The sequence below is a fragment of the Periplaneta americana genome, chromosome 15, assembly GCF_040183065.1.
Source record: "Periplaneta americana isolate PAMFEO1 chromosome 15, P.americana_PAMFEO1_priV1, whole genome shotgun sequence".
Taxonomy (NCBI): Eukaryota; Metazoa; Arthropoda; class Insecta; order Blattodea; family Blattidae; genus Periplaneta; species Periplaneta americana.
In genome coordinates, this window is record NC_091131.1 from 79476936 (window position 1) to 79502888 (window position 25953).

A 25953-nucleotide genomic window follows, 5' to 3' on the forward strand; every position below is an offset into this window, starting at 1 on the left:
CTGCAGCTGTAAAATGGTCCATCACGTGAGACTCGTTAAAATCTGGGTCAGCTCGATGGTATCTGTACTGCTCTCAGACAAAATTCCGTGGCTGTCTAATGAAGACATAACAAATAGTCAAGATGAACCACTAGATTCTACGATCTTTAATACTAATAGTTTCATAAATCCATTATCTGACCAACCCAGACGAACATAACCGACTAGAAGATGTCAGATTACTACCATGTCTAAGTACCCTTGCGGCGGTTTCATTCGCGTAGTTAAAACCAAGAATGAAATACTGAACAAAGCAAATATAAGATAAATGTTAATTGAAAAAGAGCCCAGTTCGTGATTAAAGGCTGATAAAAGAATCTTCACTAAGAAGGGAAGTTAAGTTGGCAGAAACTGTCGTAGATTTGTGATAGGTTAAAAAATTCTGCGCTGTATCAGGAATGCCCCGGCACGCAGTACACATCACCTTTGTTTCGGGAATGAAACTACAGGGTTGTTTCCGATCTCTGATAACGACTTTGAATGACGTCATGTGCGCCAGGAATCACACCGACAGTTGAATTGCGGCGAGAGGTGACAGACCAGTAGTGAGTGATTTTATAACCAGAGTGCACGGTGTATCACAGTAGCAATGCCCAAGAAAATCGAGCCTTTTTGGGAGGGGTACATAACTCTTTCCGATGCCAAATACAGTTACGTGAAAATCATAGGAGCCTGCAAAAAACGTGGTTTCGTTATTTTCAAGAAAGGCATCTTGTCTGTACCTAATAAGACTGGTAAAGCTCGGATGGGATTAATTCCACAGTGGAAAAAACTAGCAAATCCACCCCCCGTCACAAGATTCCGCACACCACGAGATATATAAATTAATTCTATTCGAGCTTTTCCAATCTTGTTAAGTACACAGAAGATGCCTTTCTTGTAAATAACGAAACCGCGTTTGTTGCAGGTTTCTTTTATTTTCACTTAACTATACTTGGCATCGGAAAGGGTTGTTATGTACTCTTCCCAAAAAGGCTCGATTTTCTTGGAAATTTCTGCTGTGAGTCGCCGTGCACTCTGACTACGACATCACTCACTACTGGTCTGTCACCTCTCTCCACAGTTCAGCTGTCGTGTGACTCCTGACGCACATGATCCCATTCAAATTCGTTATCAAAGATCGGAAACAACCCTGTGCAGTGTGTTGGTTTCAATGTTTTATTTTTAGTTCGATTTACAAATGGAAAGTATGGTGTCAATGATATCAGTAGTAATAATTAATGAATGGCATTCAGTATATTATCGTTTCAAATGAAGCGATATTCCGAAGTTATTCCCAGTTCACAACAGATTTTTCATTATGGTTAATTCAAAATGCATCGTATGTACCTATTGTCATTTTACTATTGCAGAACTCGCGATTACAAATCAAACACGTGGTCGCAGAGGTCTACAGCTGCTCTCGATTCCGAGATATTATTGAGATAGTCCTCGCGACCCGGTTAATTTTATACACAATTTCGGCGCCATCATGTTCATAGTGAGGGAAGGTGGCGTCATTAGGAGGTGGAGCACAAGTTACACTGATTCAAGGCCTAACTACTGTGGCTCATAGTTTTGTTACTGTACGAAATTGAAATTCGACCATTTTTGTTTCACTACGAATCCCGAAACGGGTGGGTGCCCATACTCGTTGCGGGGAAAGACGTATTCTATGTAAAAAAAATCCTGGGTTAAGGGGTTAAAGGCAAGAATTACCGACTATTCATGGTCAAGTCAGAATATAACTCTGGAAATTGTCAAAGTGGTTCACATGTGTACCTAAAAAATTGTTCCATTATCTCAACTGAATTATTACAGAGTTATGGAACAATGGAGTAATAATAAATTAAGGGTTCAGAGCCATAGTGGGACAAGCGCCATTTATTAAAAACGGAGAAAGGAAAGGTTGAAGTTAAGTGAATACCATAGTTTAATGAAGATTGACATATCCTTTAATTTTAATGTGCATCCTTCATATTACTTGCTATATGTTTCATTGAATTATAGTAATCACTTAATGTTAATCATTGTTTTCTGAGGTTTTATATGGTGCTTGGCCTACTATAGCTCTGAACCCTTCAAATGTTTAATATTTTGAAGTAACTCTCCAGAAACATTTCCTCTTAAATTGGTAATTATTAAAGATATTGTATTTTCAAACAAAAATATTTCTTCCTTTTTCTCATAACTTAAAAAATGCCTTGTAATTTTTAAATCTACAAAGGTCAACAAATCTAGCCTACGTTGAATGAGTCCATAAAACACGAGGATGGAGCGGCCAAGTCCCACGGTTGGAGAGTCTGTGGTTCACGGATTAGTGCTTAGCAATAATCTGTCCCTGGTATTCTAGCACATTATTACTCATTTCGGTTCTTTCCATCATAATTATTCGAGTTCCTTCAGTAGAAGGAAGACATAAACGTAAAGTGGAACAAGAAGCCAACGGGCTTGAATTCCACAAAGAGATTCCGTGAACCCGGAGATCGCTTGCAAAGACACTTAAACGGTGTGCCTTTTGGTTTATTTTCCCACCCATTTCTCTTATATCCTAATGTAGTTATGATGTACGAAACTTAAAGCGAATGCACATGGTTAAATTATAGGCTGCACTCTACATCTGTACATTTCTTTCAAATTCGTTTATCATAAAAGTAAGATATTAATATAACTTACTCCAGAAACTTACGGATTTCCGCCAAATTTGAATACAACAGATTAAGTTACTTTAAATTTACTGAAAACCAAATTTCTTAAAATTTGTTCTATTTTCAACGTGGTCGAATTCATGTGGAAACTTAAGTGGTAGATAATTAACATGGCATAACCCTACATACGTAAATGATGTTATAAAGAGTTGTTCTTTAAGGAAACACTCAAATCAAATAATAAATAAATAAATAAATAAATAAATAAACAAATGAATAAATAAAAGGACGACAGTGCCTGTTTAATGTAGAATAACTCGCTTTCCTCCTATTTCCAGTTCTTTTTGGTCTATAAAATATTTTTATCATAGTATAAATGAAACAGTACTATATTATGTTCCTTAAAGTCCGACAGGCGACATAAACAGTGCCAGCAGAGGAGGAGAGAAGTATAATTACTATTCAACCTCTGTCATTGGTTCAATAGCAATTATACTTCTCTCTCTCTCTCTTCCTCTGCCGGCAATGTTTACGTCGCTTGTCAGATATTATGAATTGAAGTATAGTGACTAATGACACCGGCTACCTGCGAATTTCTCTCAAACACTATCTCTGTTTAATGTAGGCAGAACATGAATTTATCAAGAATTTACACTGTTGCTAAATATCGTTATAAACGAGTATTTTTTTACCAAAAATTGTCGTTATAAAATATAAACCATATCTCTTCATTACAAATAAAATGTATACTTCTTGAAGACAATCGCTGTAGCCGAGGTGTTACGCTAACAGTGGTCGCTATAACCAAGTTCAACTGTATTTATATTAGCGCCGAAACTTGAGGCTTCATGTCTGGCACAACAAAGAAAAGAAAGACTATGCTCTAGGCGGGATTCTATTATCTATCCATCATTCCCTCAGTCCCCTTTCAGGGGAGGGCACGGGCTGGGATTGTCCTCGCATGAAGGCCGCTTGAGTGAGCCTATTATACTACCCGGGATGGAATGGTGTGCATGCTCTAAGAACCCTCGCGCTATAGATCCCCCCGGGCGTCTCTCCCGACTCCCATACAGCCTACATGGTCCCTTTACACTAGTAGTGTCAGAGTTGTAAGCTCCGAAACCGGTTGTGGTGCTAGAGACGTCCAGTCGGAGCGTGAACTTGCTTATGTCTGTGGAAGCACCGGAGCACGCAACGAGTTATAGTGGAGCGTTCCGCTCCGTTTAGGCTGTGTCTGACAACGCTGCTTTACACTTACGTGGGCCTCACCGCGGTCTCACGAGTTACTATGAGCCAGTGGCCCAGTGGAGAATCCACGGTACATAGCACTACTACCAGCAACGAATGACCACATATCCACTGGGTCCAAGTTCGACTGAGGCTCGTAGCCGACTCTACATCACAGCAAGTCCCAAAACTAGGAATGAAACGGAGATGATGACGATGACGATGAAGAAGGGAAGTGTAATTAGCTAGGACTAGGATTTTGATGAAATTGCTTCTTTTTTCTAGTAAGCCAGAAACATAGCTGCTTTAGTATTTATATGTTCTGTGATAAATTGAGTGTTTTAAGACATATTTTAGGGCATTTTTTCATTTTTTGCGTGTTTGAACTCATATGAGCATTTTTTTGTTTATTCGGTCATTTTTTAAGCATTTTCATTTAATTTTGGCCATAACTCCCCATTATTAATGTAAAATAATGTTTTATTTCCTTTGATATTTTCTCTACATATTTTTTCCATTAATACCCATTATTTTGTATAATATTTTAATCGTTTTTCTACACAAGTATTGACATTTTAACGTAGTACACCCTATGTAATGGATCAGTCCAACCACCCCTTCAATATAGACTCCTTTATACCTGCTAATTCCGGATAAGAATGGCCTTGTGGTGGACTAAATGGAAACTACATCAGGTAAAATAATTAATTAAAGTGTATTACTTAGAAAAAATACGTAAAATTAAATAAATTTGAATGTTGGTACTAGAATTTAATTTAATTACTAGTCTAAATATTAAGTAGTACAAAATCTCTTTTCTTACTAAGCCAATTACGTAAGATCAATTTTAAGGGCATTTTTAGAAGATTTTTAGGTCATAAATGCATTGTTTTTAGGACATTGTTTCGTGATTTATAGGTCATCAAAATCCTAGCCCTAATGATAGCGAAATCAATCCGAGGTGCAACGCCTAAAGTTACTCAGAAATTCTGCTTCGATTGGTTGAAGGAACATTTCGGAAAAAAAAACCTCAACCAGGTAAATTTTCCTAACCAGGTTTTGAACCCGGACCCGCTCGTTTCACGGTCAGACGTGCTCCGTTACTCTCCAGCGGTGTGCTCTAGGCGGGTTCGAAACCACGGTTAAGCCTTCCATGCAACGTCAGAGTTACTTCTTAACGTAAATGGCTCACAATTAGTTTCGTAATGATATTTGAGCACACTATCGCAAAAGATTTAATTAGCTAGGAATTCATGTACTGCAGCATTGCGTGAAAGGATGCGCTAAAGTAGAATCTCTCTATCTATTGGATAGGGAAGGAACTTCGGGACGCAAAAGGGTAGATTAGTGGAGAAAATTAATGAACGTGGTAATGACAGTCTGAAGGGACGTCGATATTAACGTGCCGCGTCACAGAGCTGCACGAGGATGAACCCAAATCCTCAAACAATTTGTTCCTAGATTTTATCTACTTTTTGTTAAGAAAGTTTAAACTAGGGCTAAGACTTCAAATTGCTTTCGCAGTTCTGATTCTTTTCACCGCGAAGAACACACGAAAAATTTCTTTTATGAGTGGATTTACTTCCATCAGCAAATAAGAGCAAAACGAGTGAAGGAGGTGGAGAATATTAAGAGGGAAACAAACGGAGCAGAGAAAGAGAGAAAGAGAACAGCGAATAAAATTTATAAAAACCCGAATGAAGATTATAAAGGAAAAAAGTACAGTAAGTCAAAGAACAAGAGCAAAGAGGAGGATAAAAGGTAAAACAAGCACGAAGAGAGGAAAAAGTTTTCAGAAATAGGAAAAGAAAAAAGAAAGAACAAAGAACAAAAGAAAGGCATTAGAAAGAAAGATATAGTAATGCGAATGGAAACTAAGAACAAAACAAAGATAAGGAGAAAAGATAAATGAATATGAAATTAGGAGAATAATGAGACGGACGAAACAACGAATAAAAGTGATAAGCAAAACTGAATGTAGATTATAAAGAGAAAAAGGGCAATAAGGGAAAAAATCAAGGCAAACAGAAGGATAAAAAGATAAAATGAGAATAAAGAGAGGAAAAATTTTGAGAAGTAGAAAAATAAAAAGGACAAGAACAAAAGCAAGGCATTAGAAAGAAAGTAACAGTAATGCGAATGGAAACTATGAGGAAAATAAGGATAAGAAAAAAGGATAAATGAATATGGAATTAGGAGAATACTGAGCCGGACGAAAAGAAACAGCAAAAAAATCAAAGGGAAGACAAAGGCAAGAAAGAAGGGAGGACAAAGAATGGAAAAGGAAATGGAGATTAACACAAGAACGAAAGAAAAGAGGGGATGATGAAGAGCAGAAATGAAATGAAGGCAATGAAAAAGAGAAAAAAGAAAGGGAAATAAAAGAGGAAAAGAAAATGAAGAGCAGTGAGAAAAATAAACAGTAAAAGTTGAGGACAAAAGGAAAAGAATAGGTGCAAAGAGAAGAAGGTAGTAGAGAAACAGGAGAAAAGGAATAGGGGAGGACAAAGAGGAAAAGAATAGATAAGATAGATATAAAGGACGAAAAGTTGGGCAATTGAAAGGGAGAGCAAAAGAAAAGAGGCGATAGAAAAAGGACAAGGAAAAATGAAGGTGAATAAGGTGGAGAAAAAGAAAAAAACAAGCAGAACTATAAAGGCAAAGTCAACGTTCATGAATGAATGCAAAGGGAAGACTGATAGATGAAAAGAAGTAGAAGAAGGGGGAACATCAGAAAAGTGAGCACAAGAGAAGAAGAGACATACGAGTAAGTTTTTACTGACAAGTGAGATGGGAAAGGAAAAAGATACTGGGATAGAGAAGGCGAAAGATACCAAGATGAGGAAAGAGAAAGACACCGAGATGGGGAAGAAGAAAGATACCGACATGGGGAAGGAGAAAAATACTGAGATGGGGAACGACAAAGATGCTGAGATAGGGGAAGGACAAAGATACTGAGATAGGGGAAGGACAAAGATACAGAGGTAGGGGAAGGACAAAGATACTGAGATAGGGGAAGGACAAAGATACTGAGATAGGGGAAGGACAAAGATACTGAGATGGGGAAGGGAAAGAGATCGAGATGGGGAATAAGAAAGATACTGAGATGGAGAAGCAGAAAGATACTGTAATGGGGAAGGAGAAAGATACTGAGATATGGAAAGAGAAAGTTATTGAGAAGGAGAAAGTTACTGAGATGGGACAGGAGGAAGTTACCGAGGTGGAGAAGGCGAAAGATATTGAGATGGGGAAGGGGAAAGATAACGAGATGGGGAAGGAGAAAGATACAGAGATGGGGAATGAGAAAGTTACTGAGATGGAAAAGGAGCAAGATACTGAGATAGTGAATGAGAAAGATACTGAGTTGGAGAAGGATAACGTTGCTATGATTAGAAAGGAGAAAGATACTGAGATGTGGAATGAGAAAGATACTGATTAAGGGAAGAAAAAAATACCTAGTTAAAGAAGGAAAAAGATATTGATATGTGTAAGGAGAAAGATACTGAGATGGGGAATGCTATAGATACTGAGTTGGAGAAGGAGAAAGTTACTGAGTTGAGGAATGAGAAAGATACTGATTTAGCGAAGGAGAAAGATACCGAGATGGGGAAGAAAACAGATACTGAGATGGGAAAGGGGAAAGATACCGAGATGGAAAAGGAGAAAGTTACTGAGTTGGGGAATAAGCAAGATACTGATTTAGGGAAGGAGAAAGATACCGAGATTGGGAAAAAGAAAGATACTGAGATGAGAAAGGGGAAAGATACCGAGATGGAAGGGAGAAAGTTACTGAGTTGGGGAATGAGGAAGATACTGAGTTGGAGAAGGAGAAAGTTACTGAGATGGGGAAGGAGAAAGGTATGGAGATGGGAAAGGAGAAAGATACTGAGATGGGGAAGGAGAAAGATACTGAGATGGGAAAGAGAAAGATACTGAGATGGGAAGGAGAAAGATACTGAGATGGGGAAGGAGAAAGATACTGAGATGGGAAAGAGAAAGATACTGAGATGGGGAAGGAGAAAGATACTGAGATGGGGAAGGAGAAAGATACTGAGATGGGGAAGAGAAAGATACTGAGATGGGGAAGGAGAAAGGTACTGAGATGGGGAAGGAGAAAGATACTGAGATGGGAAAGAGAAAGATACTGAGATGGGGAAGGAGAAAGATACTGAGATGGGGAAGGAGAAAGATACTGAGATGGGGAAGAGAAAGATACTGAGATGGGAAAGAGAAAGATACTGAGATGGGGAAGGAGAAAGATACTGAGATGGGGAAGGAGAAAGATACTGAGATGGGAAAGAGAAAGATACTGAGATGGGGAAGGAGAAAGATACTGAGATGGGGAAGGAGAAAGATACTGACATGGGGAAGGAGAAAGATACTGACATGGGGAAGGAGAAAACTATTGATATGGGGAAAGATACTGAGAAAGAGCTGTAGAAAGATACTTATGTGGAGAAGGAGAAAGACGAAAGATGGAGAATGAAATGGAGAAGTAAAACGGTATTAAGTTAGAGAAAGAGAAAAATACTGGGAGAGGGAAAAAGAAAGTTAAGTATTGATATGTAGAAAGAGAACTTTAATGAAATAGAGAAAAGAAAATTGAAACGAATGTGGACAATGAGAAGGAAAAGAGAATTGAAGAACAAAAATATAGAAGGGAAAGAGAACATGAAAAGAAAGTAAACATGGAAGGAGTAATATAAAACGAGAAAGTACTTTCATCAATAAATCGGGAGCTGATTTAAAGTTGAATATTTTAATATGGATTACCTCTATACTGCTTCCCATATGTCACTTTTGTATAGAAACGGTAATTTAATTGTATGGCATTATGAAACCTATAATTCCGAACTGTTTACTTTTTCAACTTGCTGACAGTTTCAATTTTTTTTTTAAGTTTATTAACTGTAGTTACTTCTTGTTTATTCAATCATGAATTTTATTCGCTTATTATCGTAGTTTGTATGAAACTCGTATTTGTGGATTAATTTCAGAATTGTGTATGTTTAGAAGTGTGTCATTGGAAAAATAATTTTTTGACCTGTATTATTTCAATGTCAAAATTCTGTAAAAAAAATTTGTTATCTTATGCTAACAAATAACTGGGATATTGTAACTTGCAACTAATGGTATTAGTCCAAGGGTTACAATTTAACCTGATATGTGAACGGCTCTGAACTTTGGATCGTTGCTGACCAAAATGCAAGGGAATGAAAGAGATTCAGCAAAGGTTCCAAATCATAGTCATTGCTAATCAGACTCAATCCGACGAGCTGGTGGACAGAATTTACAACTACGAATACGTGGAAATGTTGTTTTCCTCATCGATGGAGCATAAATAATACCTTTTGTACACTGATGTCGTCCGGCCGAATTTGTTTGAAGCAAAGAGAGTTACAGTACAAAGTTTGTGCCTCTGTTCTTTTTTTTTTTTTTCAGAAGGCCCGGTAGGGGTTGGGCGGGTGGGTGGCAGCAAATTGGTGGACGACTCGCTTACAATGCCGCTGTCAAGTTGCGCAATCATGCCAGCCTTTATCAAAACATAAAACACTTTTTAATGGAATCCCCCGGCTGCTGGTTATTATGGCTTGAGAGTAAAGAATGTGGTTTCCAGTGTACGTACAAGCTGTTTTCCGATAGTAAATCCATTGCTGGACCGTGGTCCGTACACCTGGCGGTCACTAAGTCCACCCAACCCCTTCCACAGGGACTGCGTCGCGGGGAGTCATTACTGACGCCCCAGTAGGCTGCCTCCATTGCAGCCCGGAAAGCACGGTTCACACGAGCTCGGAGTGCCGCAACATATTGGGTACATCGATCGTCGATAATTTAAGTTAGCTTTCTGTTTAACGATACTTTTGAACTACTGTCTGAAAATTAACTTCTCTATCCTTAACTGAGGAATGTAATGTTGAAAGCAGGTAGTTCTTAAGGTTGACAAAGTGTTCAACTAACTAAAAGACTATGACCTAACATAGAAACCATTCCCACAATTCCAGACGATTTTTAATTTCAAACTCAATTACCTGTGAAATAACTACAGAAGGATATAAATGGATCACTAAGCCATTTGAGAGGAAAATTGCGTGCTTACACAAAAGCATTTGATTTTCTGAACATGAACAAATTAATAAAAAATCTATAAAGAATTATAACCTTTTCATATGCAGCAGTCACCAGTAGTACTGTGTGGCTGTCACTAGTAAAATAATTTTTAAAATGGAGGTATTCAAACTACAGGCAGAAGTTGGTGGTAATCCGTCGCCATCAGCATCCCAACAACACTAAATTTCAGGTGACAAAACACTGTGGTCAATGGAGCTGGAGATTGTATATGATTGGTAGCACGTTTGAGTCATTAGAGTCACTCGTAAGCGATTATGTGACAAACGGAACCTAGTGGAAAAAATTATATATTGCCAGGAACGTAAGGAACACATTTGAAAGCATTATCAGTAGAATCTAACCACTCTGGTTCAAACACACATTGTGCTATAGAATGACTCAACCCTGTTTTACTTAATATCGCAATGTCGGATATCTCCACAGCTATGAAATAGCAAATACCTATGCTATTGGCGCGGTGCTAGTTGTAGAATGTCTAGAAGGTTTTTAAGCTACTGGCTACAGGGAAAGAATTATCATACAATCAAACCGGCAGGTAACAATATTCAAGAGTGATTTTCAAAACGGTGCTAAGTCATTTGTAAACGATTTTTGTTTTGTAGATTAACCATATTATTTCACATACATCTATACAGAAATATACTTGGAACTTTCCAAACGGTGTTACCTCCCGTGTTGTTCCATTGTAATCTCTCAGTTTTTTCCGAAGAATGCTAAGTCAGCAAAATTATGAATGTACTAAACTGTATATTAGATTTCTGTTGTAATTATTAGTAACTTATCTGAAAATAACAATGTCTGTCAAAGTAACAAACTGTGCTAAGTTATTGTGATTTGATATTAAAATGATTATTATTAAGACATTTAATATTATTATTATTATTATTATTATTGTTATTAAAATTATTATTATTAGTGGATCATAATATGCGGAGACTAAGAGGAAGCAAAAAATAGGAAAGATTGGAGAATGCTAGGTTTGCAGTGAAAAACCTGTCCTTGGGCAGAATACATTTGCATGTATGTATTTATTATTATTATTATTATTATTATTATTATTATTATTATTATTATTATTATTATTATTATTATTATTTTTACATGTAATGCAAAATGTTCAAATAAACATACATAATGACTAAACAACGTGTTTCCAAAGTAACCATTATTAATATTATAGATTCTGTTATTTGGAACTCTATTACGTAGCATCAGCTATAACAGTACATTATGCAACGAGCCTATAATGGTAGTAATTAAGATGCGAGTGTGTTTATGAAACGAGCGTCTTAATTACCATTATAGTCAAGTTTCATACGACTTTTTACGCTCGACCATATTTATTTTTTCCGGCAATTGGTGAAATGAATTTGCGGGAATGTGCTTTGTGAAAAGCTGGAAGATGACGGTGAATTAATGTTAATTTGTGTGTTGTTTTTTTTCGACTGAGTTTAATATTGTCTAATCTCGCGCTAGTTGTCTTTCGATTGCATATCCGAGAATAATCGATACTTGCGCTTTCATATTGCTACAATGATATTTTCTGATTGGTGGAACACCTGAAGTTTAATGAATAGGTGTACTTTAATGAGGTCCATTAAAGGGCTGCTACCAGGTGTATAATTACTACATTTCGGCATGGTCGAGCATAAACATATTTAATTGTGATGTGATACTAAAACAATTATTATTAAGACATCGTCTACTTTCAGTTTTATGTGAATCTAAAATGTTCAAATAAACATACATAATTACTAAACAGGTTCACATATTTCTTTTCAAGCCGTGTTAAATCAAGTGAGCACATTTTGGAACAATTGAAATGTCTAACGCATTGTAACCAACATCCAAAAATTAAATTCTATCAATAAAGCTCACTTTCCATAATGTTTTAACTGCCAAATTCTCCTTTCAGTACCTTCAAAATATTTTAATTGATAAAAAAATCATGTTTCCTGAAAAAGTTAAATTTACACGAAAACCGTGCACGGTATTGAAATACGCCAGAGGGATAAATTATTCTTTATTAGATTTCCTATCCACATGGACAAACATCACGAACCCACTTGCAATAGTTAACGAATAAGAGATTGTTAAACATTTGGAAAAAAATTCTGAATAAACTAGGCCTATGAACTTTATATCAATATAATATTATATGTAGTTTTCTGTTACATACAACATGAGCTAATCGATCTTGAAATCTGCTGTGGCTGAAACAATTCTAAAGGACAAAAAATGTATGACTTTAGGGGATATAACTAAAAAAATCAAATGAAGTTATTCAGAGTTCAAATGTAAATATTTCGGCACACTATTCATATTATGGCCAGCCATAGACACTGAAAATTACAGGTGTAGTGCAATGACCATGTCATAATGCATCAGGGATGTTTCTCATGACTATGAAACAGTCTGGTATGCAATCGTATCGACAACCAATAATCAAGTGAATGACTAGATGAATAAATGGATGAGTGAATAGATTAATGGCCACATGAACACAAAGATACAAGAAATCAATAAATGCATGTATAAAGAGACGCTAAGTAATGCAATAGTGAAGACGTGAAAGAAATATGGACCGAAATATGGACATATGTTTGTGTAAATAAATATGTAAAAATAAGATGGAAAAATATCAGTAATTAAATGAATAAATGTGTTATGATTCTATAAATGAACTTATGAATAAACAGGCTATACAAATAAATTAATGAATAATTATTACTAGACTGACCAAAGAGCTCCAAGGAAACAAACATACTGTATAAATCATGGGATAATTATTGTATAAACCGAGAAACGTATAGATAAGTAAGCTATTAAATATATGAATTGAATTATAGGTTAACACACTAATAAATGTATGAATAAACAGTTGGATTGAAATACTGATAAACATATGACGAAGTAGTTGGATTAGTAGACTAATAAATATAATAAAATTATAAGTAAGCAGTTGCATTATCTGTAGTAATTGCACAAGTGCTGTTTAATCTTATTGTTAATTTCACGAGCCTGAAGGGAGAGTGAAATTATGCTAATAAGACGAAATAACGAGTGCAATTTAATAAGATTATTCAACGAATTAAATTATGTAGCTTTCAAAACCGAATTATTTAGTAAATAATAATTATTATTATTATAAAACAAAGTAACACATTATGTTTCTTATAATGAAGTCACAATGAAGTTCAAAAACAAACTGCTATTTATCACGGCATACTAAATACAGCACTATTGCCAACTATTGAGAGCTAAAATATGAAACAATACTTAACCTCAAAAGTAAAATGAGCTGAAATGTTACATTAACAGAATAAAAACACGAAAGGCTTTTTACATACATTTATTTTTTACTTGAAGTTACAGTTACTGAAAACAAAATTTTCGAAGTTAAATTTTGTTGGCATTTCTTGATTTTCTGTGATTGATACTGAAGTATTGTACGAGACGCCTTCCAACGGATAAGACGCTTCCTTAGAAAGTGTCATATGAAGAAACACAACTATGATTGGTTGATTTAAAGGTGTTCTGAAACGTTATTGGCCAATATTACAATTTAAAAAGTTAGACTAATATATGTGTGAATAAGAAGATATACCAATAAACTAACAAGTACACAAATAAGGAGTTTGATTAATAGACTAATAAATGTATGAATAAGCAGTTGGATTGATATACTAACAAGTTAATAAATAATCTGTAGGATTAATAGACTAGAAATATATGAATAAACAGTTGCACAATAGACAGCTATATAAATATACAGTTGAAATAATGTAGCCTAACAACTATATTAATGGGCTGATAGAATACTAGGATAACATAAATATGAATAAGAAAGTGGACGATTAGAACAATACATACAGGATGAGTCATATGTACTATAAAGTATTGCAGAGTATTCTATACACCGAAACAAACATATTTTGTTATATAAACATATAGCCGATACTGCATTCTTATCAAGATATGGCAACGTTGCGTTACTTCAAAGCTAGTCTATCAATTACCCATGGCTAAAATCGGAACCAACAGTCGGTGTTGTTTTGTGGTTAAAAAGAGATGTATTCATAGTTGGCCATGTCTTGTAGCTATGGTGATGTTTTGTTGATTCATAACGTTGAGTATTGTAACTGAGATTATTGTTATTTTTACTTTACTGAATTGCATAAAATAACAGTTGGCACTAATGCAAAATGGGGGAACCCTACACAAACAGTTAAATGACCGATATGATCTTCATTTATGGTGACGTAAGAAACAATTCTGCTGCTGCTGCTCGTATCTACGCTGAACGTTTTCCTGGCCGACGACACCCAACTCCAAAAACATCTGTAAAAGTGGAACGTCGCCTTAGGGAAACCTGCCGCTTTGCACCTGTGATGAACAATGCCGGTAGACCGCGAAGTCGCAGGACTGCTGTTGCTGAAGAAAACATTCTGTGTTCCGTAGACCGTTCACGAGGTACAAGTGCACGTTATCACATGTTTCAGAAGTCAGTGTGAAGAATTGTACTCTACTCATACCATCTACAACCTGTTAAAGAATTGCAAGGAGAGATTGATTTTGAACGTCGGAGGTGAGGGTGGGTTGGTTATTGTGGCCCCACGTTGGAGACCATTTGAGGGTGATGTGGTCGTTATTGTGACCACACGTTGGGCGCCATTTGAGGGTGGGTGCGTCTCGGTGTTGCGTGAGATTCGCTCAGGGTAGCCGAGGTACGGTTGTGGTGTAGGATGATGTCGGGAATAATACCAAGCCGGCTACTTATATAAAAGGCAGTGTAAACTCCAACACTATAAGTTTATTGTCGTATTCACTTGGTAAACCCTAGAGTATGTATTTCCGGCTGACTTATAATTCAATCGTTGGTCGCACTTCTGTATCGACTCTATGGCAGCTCCGAATAATCTCTATCCGATACTATAAATTCAATACTCTGCCCAGTACACTATGATCGACGCTCCTAAACGTTGACGAGTAGTCTCGCCGATGACAACGTTCTATCTATCGAGTCTTCGCCGGAAGGAAGACTATTAAGTTGGGCCGCCGACACCAAAAAAACTCAGTGTGTCGTGCCGTCGACACGAAAAGAAGTCGTAGTCCTGTCGACACAAAACGAAGTAGTTATTGCGCCCTGTATGTAGGGCCGCCGACACGATAAGAAGTTGTGTTTGTGCCCTGTATGTAGGGCCGCCGACACGATGAGATGTTGTGATTGTGTCGACACGAAGCGGAATAGTCGTCGTCTCTTCTCCGCGCCCCGTCACCCTTATTTATAAAAACCTACCCTACGCTAAAACTAATTATTCTATTGGTTAAAAACTACGTCACTTAACCGGCCTAAAATCTATTCTCTATTGGTCCAAAGTGACCTCATAAGTTAAACCACGATCTCTTCTCATTGGGCGCGAAATACATCATCTATAAATTTAAACTTTGGATTTCCCACAACATCTAATTAGTTTTTCGATTTTGGAGAACCCCGTTCTTTGGAAAATCCCAAGCTTGCAGTTGCTTTCCCACGGGTCCAGTCTAACTCTCTGATTTTACGCCTCGACGAGTGTCAATGCAGAACCCTGCCCAAGGTGGCCCTAAATCTGTCCGATTCTGACAAGTGACGAGAGGATGTGAACCATCTGTGTGGGAAGCTAATTCAAACCAAGTCGCCAGAACATCCCCGCGAATACATGTAACAAAAAAAATATGGAGATATCATTTCGCTAATAAATCGGTCTCTCCCTCTCCTAATTACTGCTTCAGAGGATATTCTGCGAATGATTATTTCATGAAAATGCAGCTGATCCACATTTATTAAGCAAAATAGTGATACTGGATGAAGCAACATTCACCAGAAATGGTATCTTTAATCGCCACAATCAGCATATCTGGGCATACCAGAATCCAAATGCTATTGAGGAAGAACATTCGCAGCATCAGTTCTCCATAAATACCCGGATGGGTGTAATTGGGAATATCCTATTAGGACCACGTGAACTTACTGCACGATTAACAGGTGCTGCGTATTTACGCTCTTTTGAGACTGAACTAACCCAACAATTGGACGTAGTACCAGTGGTAACACGATTTAACATGTGACTGCTTCAAGATGGAGCACTTGTGCATTAGGATCGTGCTGTGAGACTTCATTTGGATGAACGATTCCCAGACAGATGGATTGGACGCAATAGTCCTATTGCATGGCCGGCGCGATCACCTGATCTCACTCCCTACGACTTTTGGTTGTGGGGCCACATGAAAGGACTAGTTTACTCCCAACGATACGCTACGAGACAGCATCTGTTGAATGTAATTATGTCTGCATGAAATACAATCCGGGATACACCTAATATCTTCCAGCTAACCAGACATTCATGGCGAAGGAGGGTGGAATTGTGTTGTGAAGTTAATGGTGGACATTTCGAACATCATCTATGAACTTGGAATGTCAATAAACATTCCTCTAAGAAAGTACCTCTTGTTTGTATTTCTAATCTGTTCCCAATAACGACGCTGTCACGACCAAAAGTGTATATCTATACTAATAATAAATCTGTAGCCGAAATTTTTCTAGTAATTTTCGATTTTCCAAAAATAATTGTTCCTAACATATATAATTAACCACCCAGAAACCGAAAATCGCTTTTTTGAAATTTTTGTTTGTATGTCTGTCTGTCTGTATGTTTGTTACCTTTTCACGCGATAATGGCTGAACGGATTTCGATGAAAATTGGAATATAAATTAAGTTCGTTGTAACTTAGATTATAGGCTATATGGCATTCAAAATACATCATTTAAAAGGGGGGTTATAAGGGGGCCTGAATTAAATAAATCGAAATATCTCGCTTATTATTGATTTTTATGAAAAATGTTACATAACAAAAATGTCCTTAAAAATCATTTCCGATAAGTGTTAGTCTTTGAAAAATTTTGATAGGACTGATATTTAATGAGATAAATGAGTTTTAAAATTAAAATAACTGCCATCTAAGGCCGTGTAATGAAATAAACAAATGACTTCGTCTATAAGGGGCCTTGGTCAACAATAATCGAAAGCTATGAATCATAGCCTACAGAAAATGTTTCTGTGTTCGTATGAAGCAATATCGGAAGCTAAATTAACCGATTTGTATAATAAATTATTATTTCACCATTGGAAAGTGTAGTTTCTCTGTATGGACATAATGCTATAATGTTATTACAGTAACGTCTGACTGAATTGAGGACAGGTAAGATTAAAATAGCTTCTTATGGACAGAAAACTTGATAGGCTATTCTGTGTATTCGTTTCCTGTATTTCTTAAAATAATGTTCATCTCAGAGAATTAACGACCAACGAGAGTGTATTGATTTAGTATGCAGTAATAATACGTTAGCTTAGCATTTCATTATTTTATAATCCAAATTTTAACTATGCTCAATTGAATCGAGCTAAAATACATAAAATAGGCTACATATGCATTAAATGCAATGCAAAAAATTTGGGTAATGAGCCAAGCAGATTATGTTGCCCTGTTGTAAAATAAAATTTGTTCTTCCTGAGATTCAAGAGCCCCCATAACAAATTGAAAACTTACTTATCGGGGTACATCCGTTATCAACACACTTTTTATATAATATAATATAATATAATATAATATAATATAATATAATATAATATAATATAATATAATATAATATAATATAATATAATATAATATAAAATAATTTAAGTTATTTGAAGGGTTCAGAACCATAGTGGGCCAAGCGCCATTTACTGAATACGTAGAAAACAAGAGTTAAAATTAAGTTATTACCATAATTCAATGGAAACATATAACAAGTAAAATAAAGTTTACACATTAAATGTAAATTATGTCAATGTTCATTGAGCTATGGATGCATGTAATAAAAATTAAGAAACATGTTAAAGGAATTGTCATTGCACCAAGTGAGTGCTCTGTGGACCAACATGATTCCATTTTAATTATTTAAATATAATTTAAATTAAGTAACATATTAAACGATTTATCCTTCTATCAAACACGAATATTCCCTGGATCAAATGTCCTATTTTAATTATGTAATTACTTTATATTTATTTCTAACGGGTGCAGCGGAGCGCACGGGTACGGCTAGTGATAAAATATATTTCTTTTGGTGTATAGAACACTCTGCAATACTTTATAGTACATAATAACGATTCATTCTGTATATGAATGTAAACTAATTATTAGACTGACAAATATAGGCTATGAATAAGCAAAAGAATGGTTAGATAAAGAATTATATTAATAAACAAACTAATGGTTAACCTAATAATCATGAATGAGCAAATGAGTGATTAGACTAATTAATATATTAATAAGGTAATGGATGATAAGATCAATATTAATGTATGTTTCAGCAAATAGATAATTAGACTAACAAATATCTGTATAAATAAATGAATTATTAGACTAGCAAATCTAAGAATCAGCACATGAACGATTAGACCAGCAAATATAATCATCAGCAGATGAATGATTAGACCAACAAATATACGAATAAGTGAACGGATAAATAGGTTAAGGAATATATATGAATAAACAAACGGATTACTAGACTAGCAAATATAATTATATGAATAAGCAAAACTGATGATTTGTCTACCAAGTATATGAATAAGCAAATGGACGAGTAGACCAACAATTGTATGAATAAGTAAACGGATTATAATACTAATAAATACACTAATAATAATCATCGTCGTCGTCATCATCGTCATCATCATCATCATCATCATCATCATCATCATCATCATCATTTAGTACCGGTACTTTTTATAGGTGAGTTACCTTTCGACTCTAGTTAATGTTTTACAAAGAAAGGGTATTTACTCATAACTTGAGGTTACATTTTGTCTTTGATTCCTCCTGCGCCAGTGATTGCAGAACCTAGATGGGGTTGTAAGTTCTATTCCACTAATTGTAAACTTATTATGTAAAATGCTTTTTATTCCATTCTACTTTGTATGCGCCATTGTACAAGGTGCTTCAGTGACTATGTACAAAAGAAGAAGATTGCTACTTTTCTGATAGTTAGACAATTAGAGCTAAAAGTCCGATACAGCGCGGTCGTATATACCGCGATTAAAAACATATTCCCGGAAAAAAAAACATAATTTATAAATGAGTATTAAATAAAACAAGAGCTGATGTGTGAGCAAAGGCTTCTCGAATATTCTATGCAGACTCTTCCCCGTTAAATATGATTGTACTCTTAATTTAATTGCCCATGCATATGCACTGAATTGCTCCTGTTAAGTTTTCAGTATGCGCTGGTAACACTACCTTGAAAGCAGTTCAGCGAGATACGAGCACGTGCAGAAAGCTGCAGATCGTCATGCAGACAGTTACTGCGCTTTAATTATAAGAGATGCTGCTGGTCTTGTACAGCCATGGTCTCCTGCCTCGCTCTACCGGGCGTACTTTATTTTTAAGTAGGTAAGCAGCCTTATTTTCTAGCCATTGCATTATTTATTCATTACTTATTAACTACTATTGTAGTAAGCCATTTGGGCAGTCTTTACTGATTACTTGCTTACTTATAAATGGCTTTTAGAGAACCCGGAGGTTCATTGCCGCCCTTACATAAGCCCCCATCGGTCTCTATCCTAAGCAAGATTAATCCAGTCCCTACTATCATATCCCACCTCCCTCAATTCCATTTCAATATTATCGTTCGATCTACGTCTCGGCCTCCCCAGAGGTCTTTCAACTAACACTCTATATGCATTTCTGGACTCCCCATGCGTTCTACATGCCCTACCCATCTCAAACTTCTGGATTTAAGGTTCCTAATTATGTTAGGTGAAGAATACAATGCGTGCAGTTCTCGTTGTGTAACTTTCTCCATTCTCCTGTAACTCCATCCCTCTTAACCCCAAATATTTTCCTAACCACCTTATTCTCGAACACTCTTAACCTCTTTTCCTCTCTCAAAATGACAGTCCAAGCTTCACAACTATACAGAATAACCGGTAACATATTGTAACCATTTTATAAATTCTAACTTTAAGTTATTTTGAAAGCAGAGTAGATGACAAAAGCTTCTCAACCAAATAATAGCAGGCATTTCTCATATTTATTATGCATTTAATTTCCTCTCGGGTGTCACTTATCTTTGTTACTGTTACTCCAAGGTATTTGAATTTTTCCACTTCTTCAAATATCCTATGTTTGTATTTCCATTTCGTACTAGGCCCTATATTCTACTCATGAGACATATTCCTTTCCTGTGGTCGCACCAGAGGACCAGTCTCATTCCGAGGCTTATGTTAGGGTTTCGTAACAATATATTTTTTTTACGGTGATACGGTTGTTAAACCTTTTCTCAACCCCCAAGCTGGAGTACCACCCCCTTTCGGCTGTCCGCGACTGCTTATTCAATATATTCGCAGGCACCCTGTATTCTGCAGGTCGTCTCCTCTACCTGCAACCTCTCTTTTTACAGATTTGCACCATAGTCTTCATCCAAAATTACCTGACCCAGTTATATGTCTATTTTACCACTTATTGTACGGCTATATTTTAAATCACATCCATATTGTTCTCCATAAAATGTTCACCTACTTATCTATTTAATCGTTCATTAACTTGTTTTTCACATGCCCTCCATTTGTAAATGCACTTAATTACCTAGTAGGACTAATTTATTTGACATATAATTATTTATACTAATATTTATTCCATATATTCATTCACCTATTTTAATTCAATCATATTTTATTTATATATATTCAGTAACTTCATTATTCACTCATTCGTCAAGTTCGTTAGTCACCCGGTTGTCAATTTCTTTATCCACTCGTCCATTAACTTCGTTATTGAATCATTCACCTACAGACCAAGAAAAAAAATCGTTCGCCAGATACAACGCATTCAGCACGTGCAGTAAATAAGAGCGCCTAAATGTAGGCTACATGTAGACAGTCTTGTGAACCTTGTTACCTACATTCAGGAGAACTGCTTCCAAGGCTCGGCCCACATTTTATTTCCGTATCTGTACTAATTTAACTTATACTTTAACTTTAATTTCGTCATTCAACCGCCTTATTGGTGTTACTTATGAGGTTCAAATCTGTATTCTGACAATTGACTAAACAACAATAACATTCACACATTAATTTCGTTCTTTTCCACCTATCAATTTGTTTTTCAATTCGCTAGAAAATGTCTGTATTCATTCACCCATCAATTTCGTTATTCATCCAGACATCAATTTCGTTATTCCCTCACATCAATATCGTTATTCATCCACACATCAATTTCGTCATTCATCCGCCCAGCAATTTCGTTATTCATCCAAACACCAATTTCGTTATTCATCCACACATCAATTTCGTCATTCATCCACACATCAATTTCGTCATTCATCCACACATCAATTTCGTCATTCATCCACACATCAATTTCGTCATTCATCCACACATCAATTTCGTCATTCATCCACACATCAATTTCGTCATTCATCCACACATCAATTTCGTCATTCATCCACACATCAATTTCGTCATTCATCCACAAATCAATTGCGTTATTCATCCACACATCAATTTCGTCATTCATCCGTCCATCAATTTCATTATTCATCCACACATCAATTCGTTATTCACACACACACCAATTTCGTTATTCATCCGTCCATCAATTTCGTTATTCATTCACACATCAATTTCGTCATTCATCCGTCCATCAATTTCGTTATTCATCCACACATCAATTTCGTTATTCACACACACACACACCAATTACGTTATTCATCCGTCCATCAATTTGGTTATTCATCCACACATCAATTTCGTTATTCACACACACACACACACACACCAATTTCGTTATTCATCCGTCCATCAATTTCGTTATTCATCCACACATCAATTTCGTCATTCATCCGTCCATCAATTTCGTTATTCACACACACCAATTTCGTTATTCATCCGTCCATCAATTTAGTTATTCATCCACACATCAATTTCGTTATTCACTCACACATCAATTTCGTTATTCATCCACACATCAATCTCGTCATTCATCTGTCCATCAATTTCCTTATTCATCCACACATCAATTTCGTTATTCACGCACACACCAATTTCGTTATTCATCCGTCCGTCAATTTCGTTATTCATCTACACGTCAATTTCGTTATTCACCCACACATCAATTTCGTTATTCACCCACACATCAATTTCGTTATTCATCCACACATCAATTTCGTTATTCATCCACACATGAATTTCGTTATTCACCCACACATCAATTTCGTTATTCATCCACACATCAATTTCGTTATTCATCCACACATCAATTTCGTTATTCATCTACACATAAATTTTGTTATTCACCCAAACATAAATTTTGTTTCACCCACACATAAATTTTGTTATTCACCCACACATAAATTTTGTTATTCACCCATACATAAATTTTGTTATTCACTCACACATCAATTTTTTTATTCACCCACACACAAATTTTGTTATTCACCCACACATCAATTTCGTCATTCATCCGCCCATCAATTTCGTTATTCATCCACACACCAATTTCGTCATTCATCCACACATCAATTTCGTCATTCTTCCGCACATCATTTTCGTCATTCATCCGTCCATCAATTTCGTCATTCATCCACACATCAATTTCGTCATTCATCCACAAATCAATTTCGTCATTCTTCCACACATCAATTTCTTCATTCATCCGTCCATCAATTTCGTTATTTATTCACACATCAATTTCGTTATTCGCCCACACAAATTTTGTTATTCACCCACATATCAATTTTGTTATTCACTCACACATCAATTTCGTTATTCACGCAAACATCAATTTCATTATTCATCCACCCATCAATTTCGTTATTCTTCACCCATCAATTTCGTTATTCTTCACCCATCAATTTAATTTTTAATCCACCTACCAATTTCTCCTCAAATAATACGACATTCCAAATTAGTCCCAGCTGTCAATAGATTTTTCACTATGGTGCACTCAAAGTGTATCGCACTTGTATATTATCACTTACTTATCCTATAACTTGCGACTACAATTCAAACGAGTGACAGTATAGTTATTCTCGACGCCGAGGTATTACTGAGAGTTTGCGCGGCATGACTAATTTCAGCCCTATACTCACTTCGGCACCCTCACGCCCGTAGCAAGAGCGTGGTTACGAGATACACTGATTCATGGTCTGACTACTAACAACATTATCATTCGGCTGTGACTCATAGACCTATTACTGTAAACATTTTAGATTCTTTCACATTTTTTTCATCACTAAACGCGGAACATGTGCCCATATTCAGTGCGGAAGGACATATAAGCTATTCTATGTCAATAATGGCTTCGAATTACCCAATGCCCACTGTATTTAGTTCCTGATATATCGTATATTTACCATTTAAAAACAACAGTTAAAAGAATTCATCTATCCATTCATAGTTTCCTGCCCAAGGGCAAGTACTTCACTGTAAACTCAGTATTCTCCAATCTAATCTCTTCTTCGCCTTCTTCTTCGCCACCGCTTACGATCTATATATCTTAATGTTGTCTATCGTCTGACATCTTCTTCACCCCGAACTTTTTTTCCGATCACCATTTCTTCCAGTGTATCCTTCAGTAGGCAATTTCTTCTTATCCACTCACCCAGTGAATTTCTTTTTCTCTTCCTGATAAGTTTCAGAATTTTGATTTCTTCAGCCACTCCCCCTAGCACAGCCCCAGGTCTTATTTTGTCCCTCAATTTCACACGTTTCATTCTTCTCCATATCCACATTAGGTTCCCTTCACTTCGTCGTAATGTACTCGTATCTGTCTCATACACTGCCACACTCCACAAAAGCACTTCATTATTCTCTTTCTTAGATTTTTTTTAGCGAAGTGAAAAATTACTTATTTCAATTTTATTTAATCATAATTGCTAACTGAGTTTTGCACATCTTTTCTGATTGTATTTAAAGATGAAACACACATGTTAATGTATTTTTTTTATGATTGTATTCCCATCTTGCGACGACCGTTTATTTTCACCGATGCACGTCGTCTCACGGTTTGGGAATCATTGATCTATGACTTAATTTTGATTCCACTGTATGGATTTCTCTACATTAGGAAAGGGTAGAGTTCATGTATTACAAGATAGTGAATCGCAGGTTGCAGAACCGACAAAGCAGACGAGTTAGATGTGGGCATATAAGTTAGTTGAAATTATCAATGGCAATTTCATTACAATCTTGATCAAAACGTTACACAGAAAAGCAGAAATGAATACGTAGGCATTTTTCATCGTAGCATTTGGTTCTGGCAACCCAGTGCTTCCTGAACACCACAGAGCTCTTTGCTGTGAGTTGTTTATCTGGTAGGAAATGAAGGAACGTAAAATCAAAGCAAGAAGTAAGGCCGAACATTGTACACAGCATGAAAAAAGTAGAGATTCGGTATGCGAAAGCTGGAGAGAATATGGCAATTTAAAACGTAGTGGAAAAGACCAGATATGAGAACAAAAGAGAACTGAGCGATATACAGTGGATAAAAACACAAAATTCTACGAAATTGACTGCAGTACAAAAGAGTAAATTAAAATAAAACTTGAGATAAAATTAAACAATGAAAGGAAAGAAAGAAAAATAGTGGATGTGTAATATGAAACTTTCAAACACCAACGCTACATTTTTGTCGTTATTTCAAGGGCCCATCCGCCATCCAGTCCCGGATACAATAGAGCATATGTGCACAACGTTGTATTTTATAGGCTACGTTCCTGCTTTATTCGACAAAGGCTTCCGTAAATTCAATTGAGGAACAAGTCCTCAGGGAATCTTTCCCAAACCAAGAAAAGTGGCAATACCAGAAATAGCTGGCCGACAATTTTCCTTGGAATTCATTCACTTACAAAAAGATACTTTTACTTGCATCAAATCTGTAAGACGGACACCCGACTTTATTTTTCTTCAAAGGCAATTGTGCCAAAGGCTTTTATCACATCTTCAAAATGTAAAGTCTTCAGTCGATTTTGGATCGGCAATAGTTATTTACGACATGAGTGTCGTTACGTTTCATGAGTTTGATAACCATTCATAGCAATAATAATAATAATAATAATAATAATAATAATAATAATAATAATAATAATAATAATAATAATAATAATAATAATCCGTGGCGCTACAGCCCGTGAAGGGCCTAGACCGACCAGCCTCACGCCCACATGCCGAAGCAGAGGTGGACGATCATCCAACCAGAATGGAGGTATCGTGTGGTTAGCACGATGATCCCCCAGCCGTTATAGCTGGCATTCGCAACCGTATTTCGCTACCTTTCGTAGCTCCCGAAGTCCATCGCGATGGTGGGTGGGCATACACTGGCCGAAATTTTATGAAAAAATTTCTTCGCCTTAGATCGCGACGCCACGGCGCGGGACTGTATAACCATTCGAGTATTGTAATATGAAGTTCCGATAAGTATATCGTACAATGTTTTATTCACTTTGATAAAAAAAAACATGTTTTAATAAAGTAATAAATTTGTGTTATTTTTATTGGGGTGAAGAAGAATTACTACAGTGGAACTCCGCATGTGCTTCAGTACATCATAGTAATATTATTTTTATTAGTTTTGAATATGTCTGTTGTGAAGAGGCGATTGTATTATTAGTTTCTTCCTGCGAGAGGCGATTCGTTTACGTTTGTTTTATTAATTTTGAACACTATAGGTTTTCGCCTATAACAGAAGAGCATTACTAAGAGAAATGAACAAACATTGTTAAAATGAGTTTAAACGAGGATTCATATATTGAAAATGCTGAAAATTCTGCAATTGAATATTTAGTAACATCGAAATTCCTCGTAAGATATGAATGTTTATAATAGGTCAAATCAATTCTATTTTGTTTAAT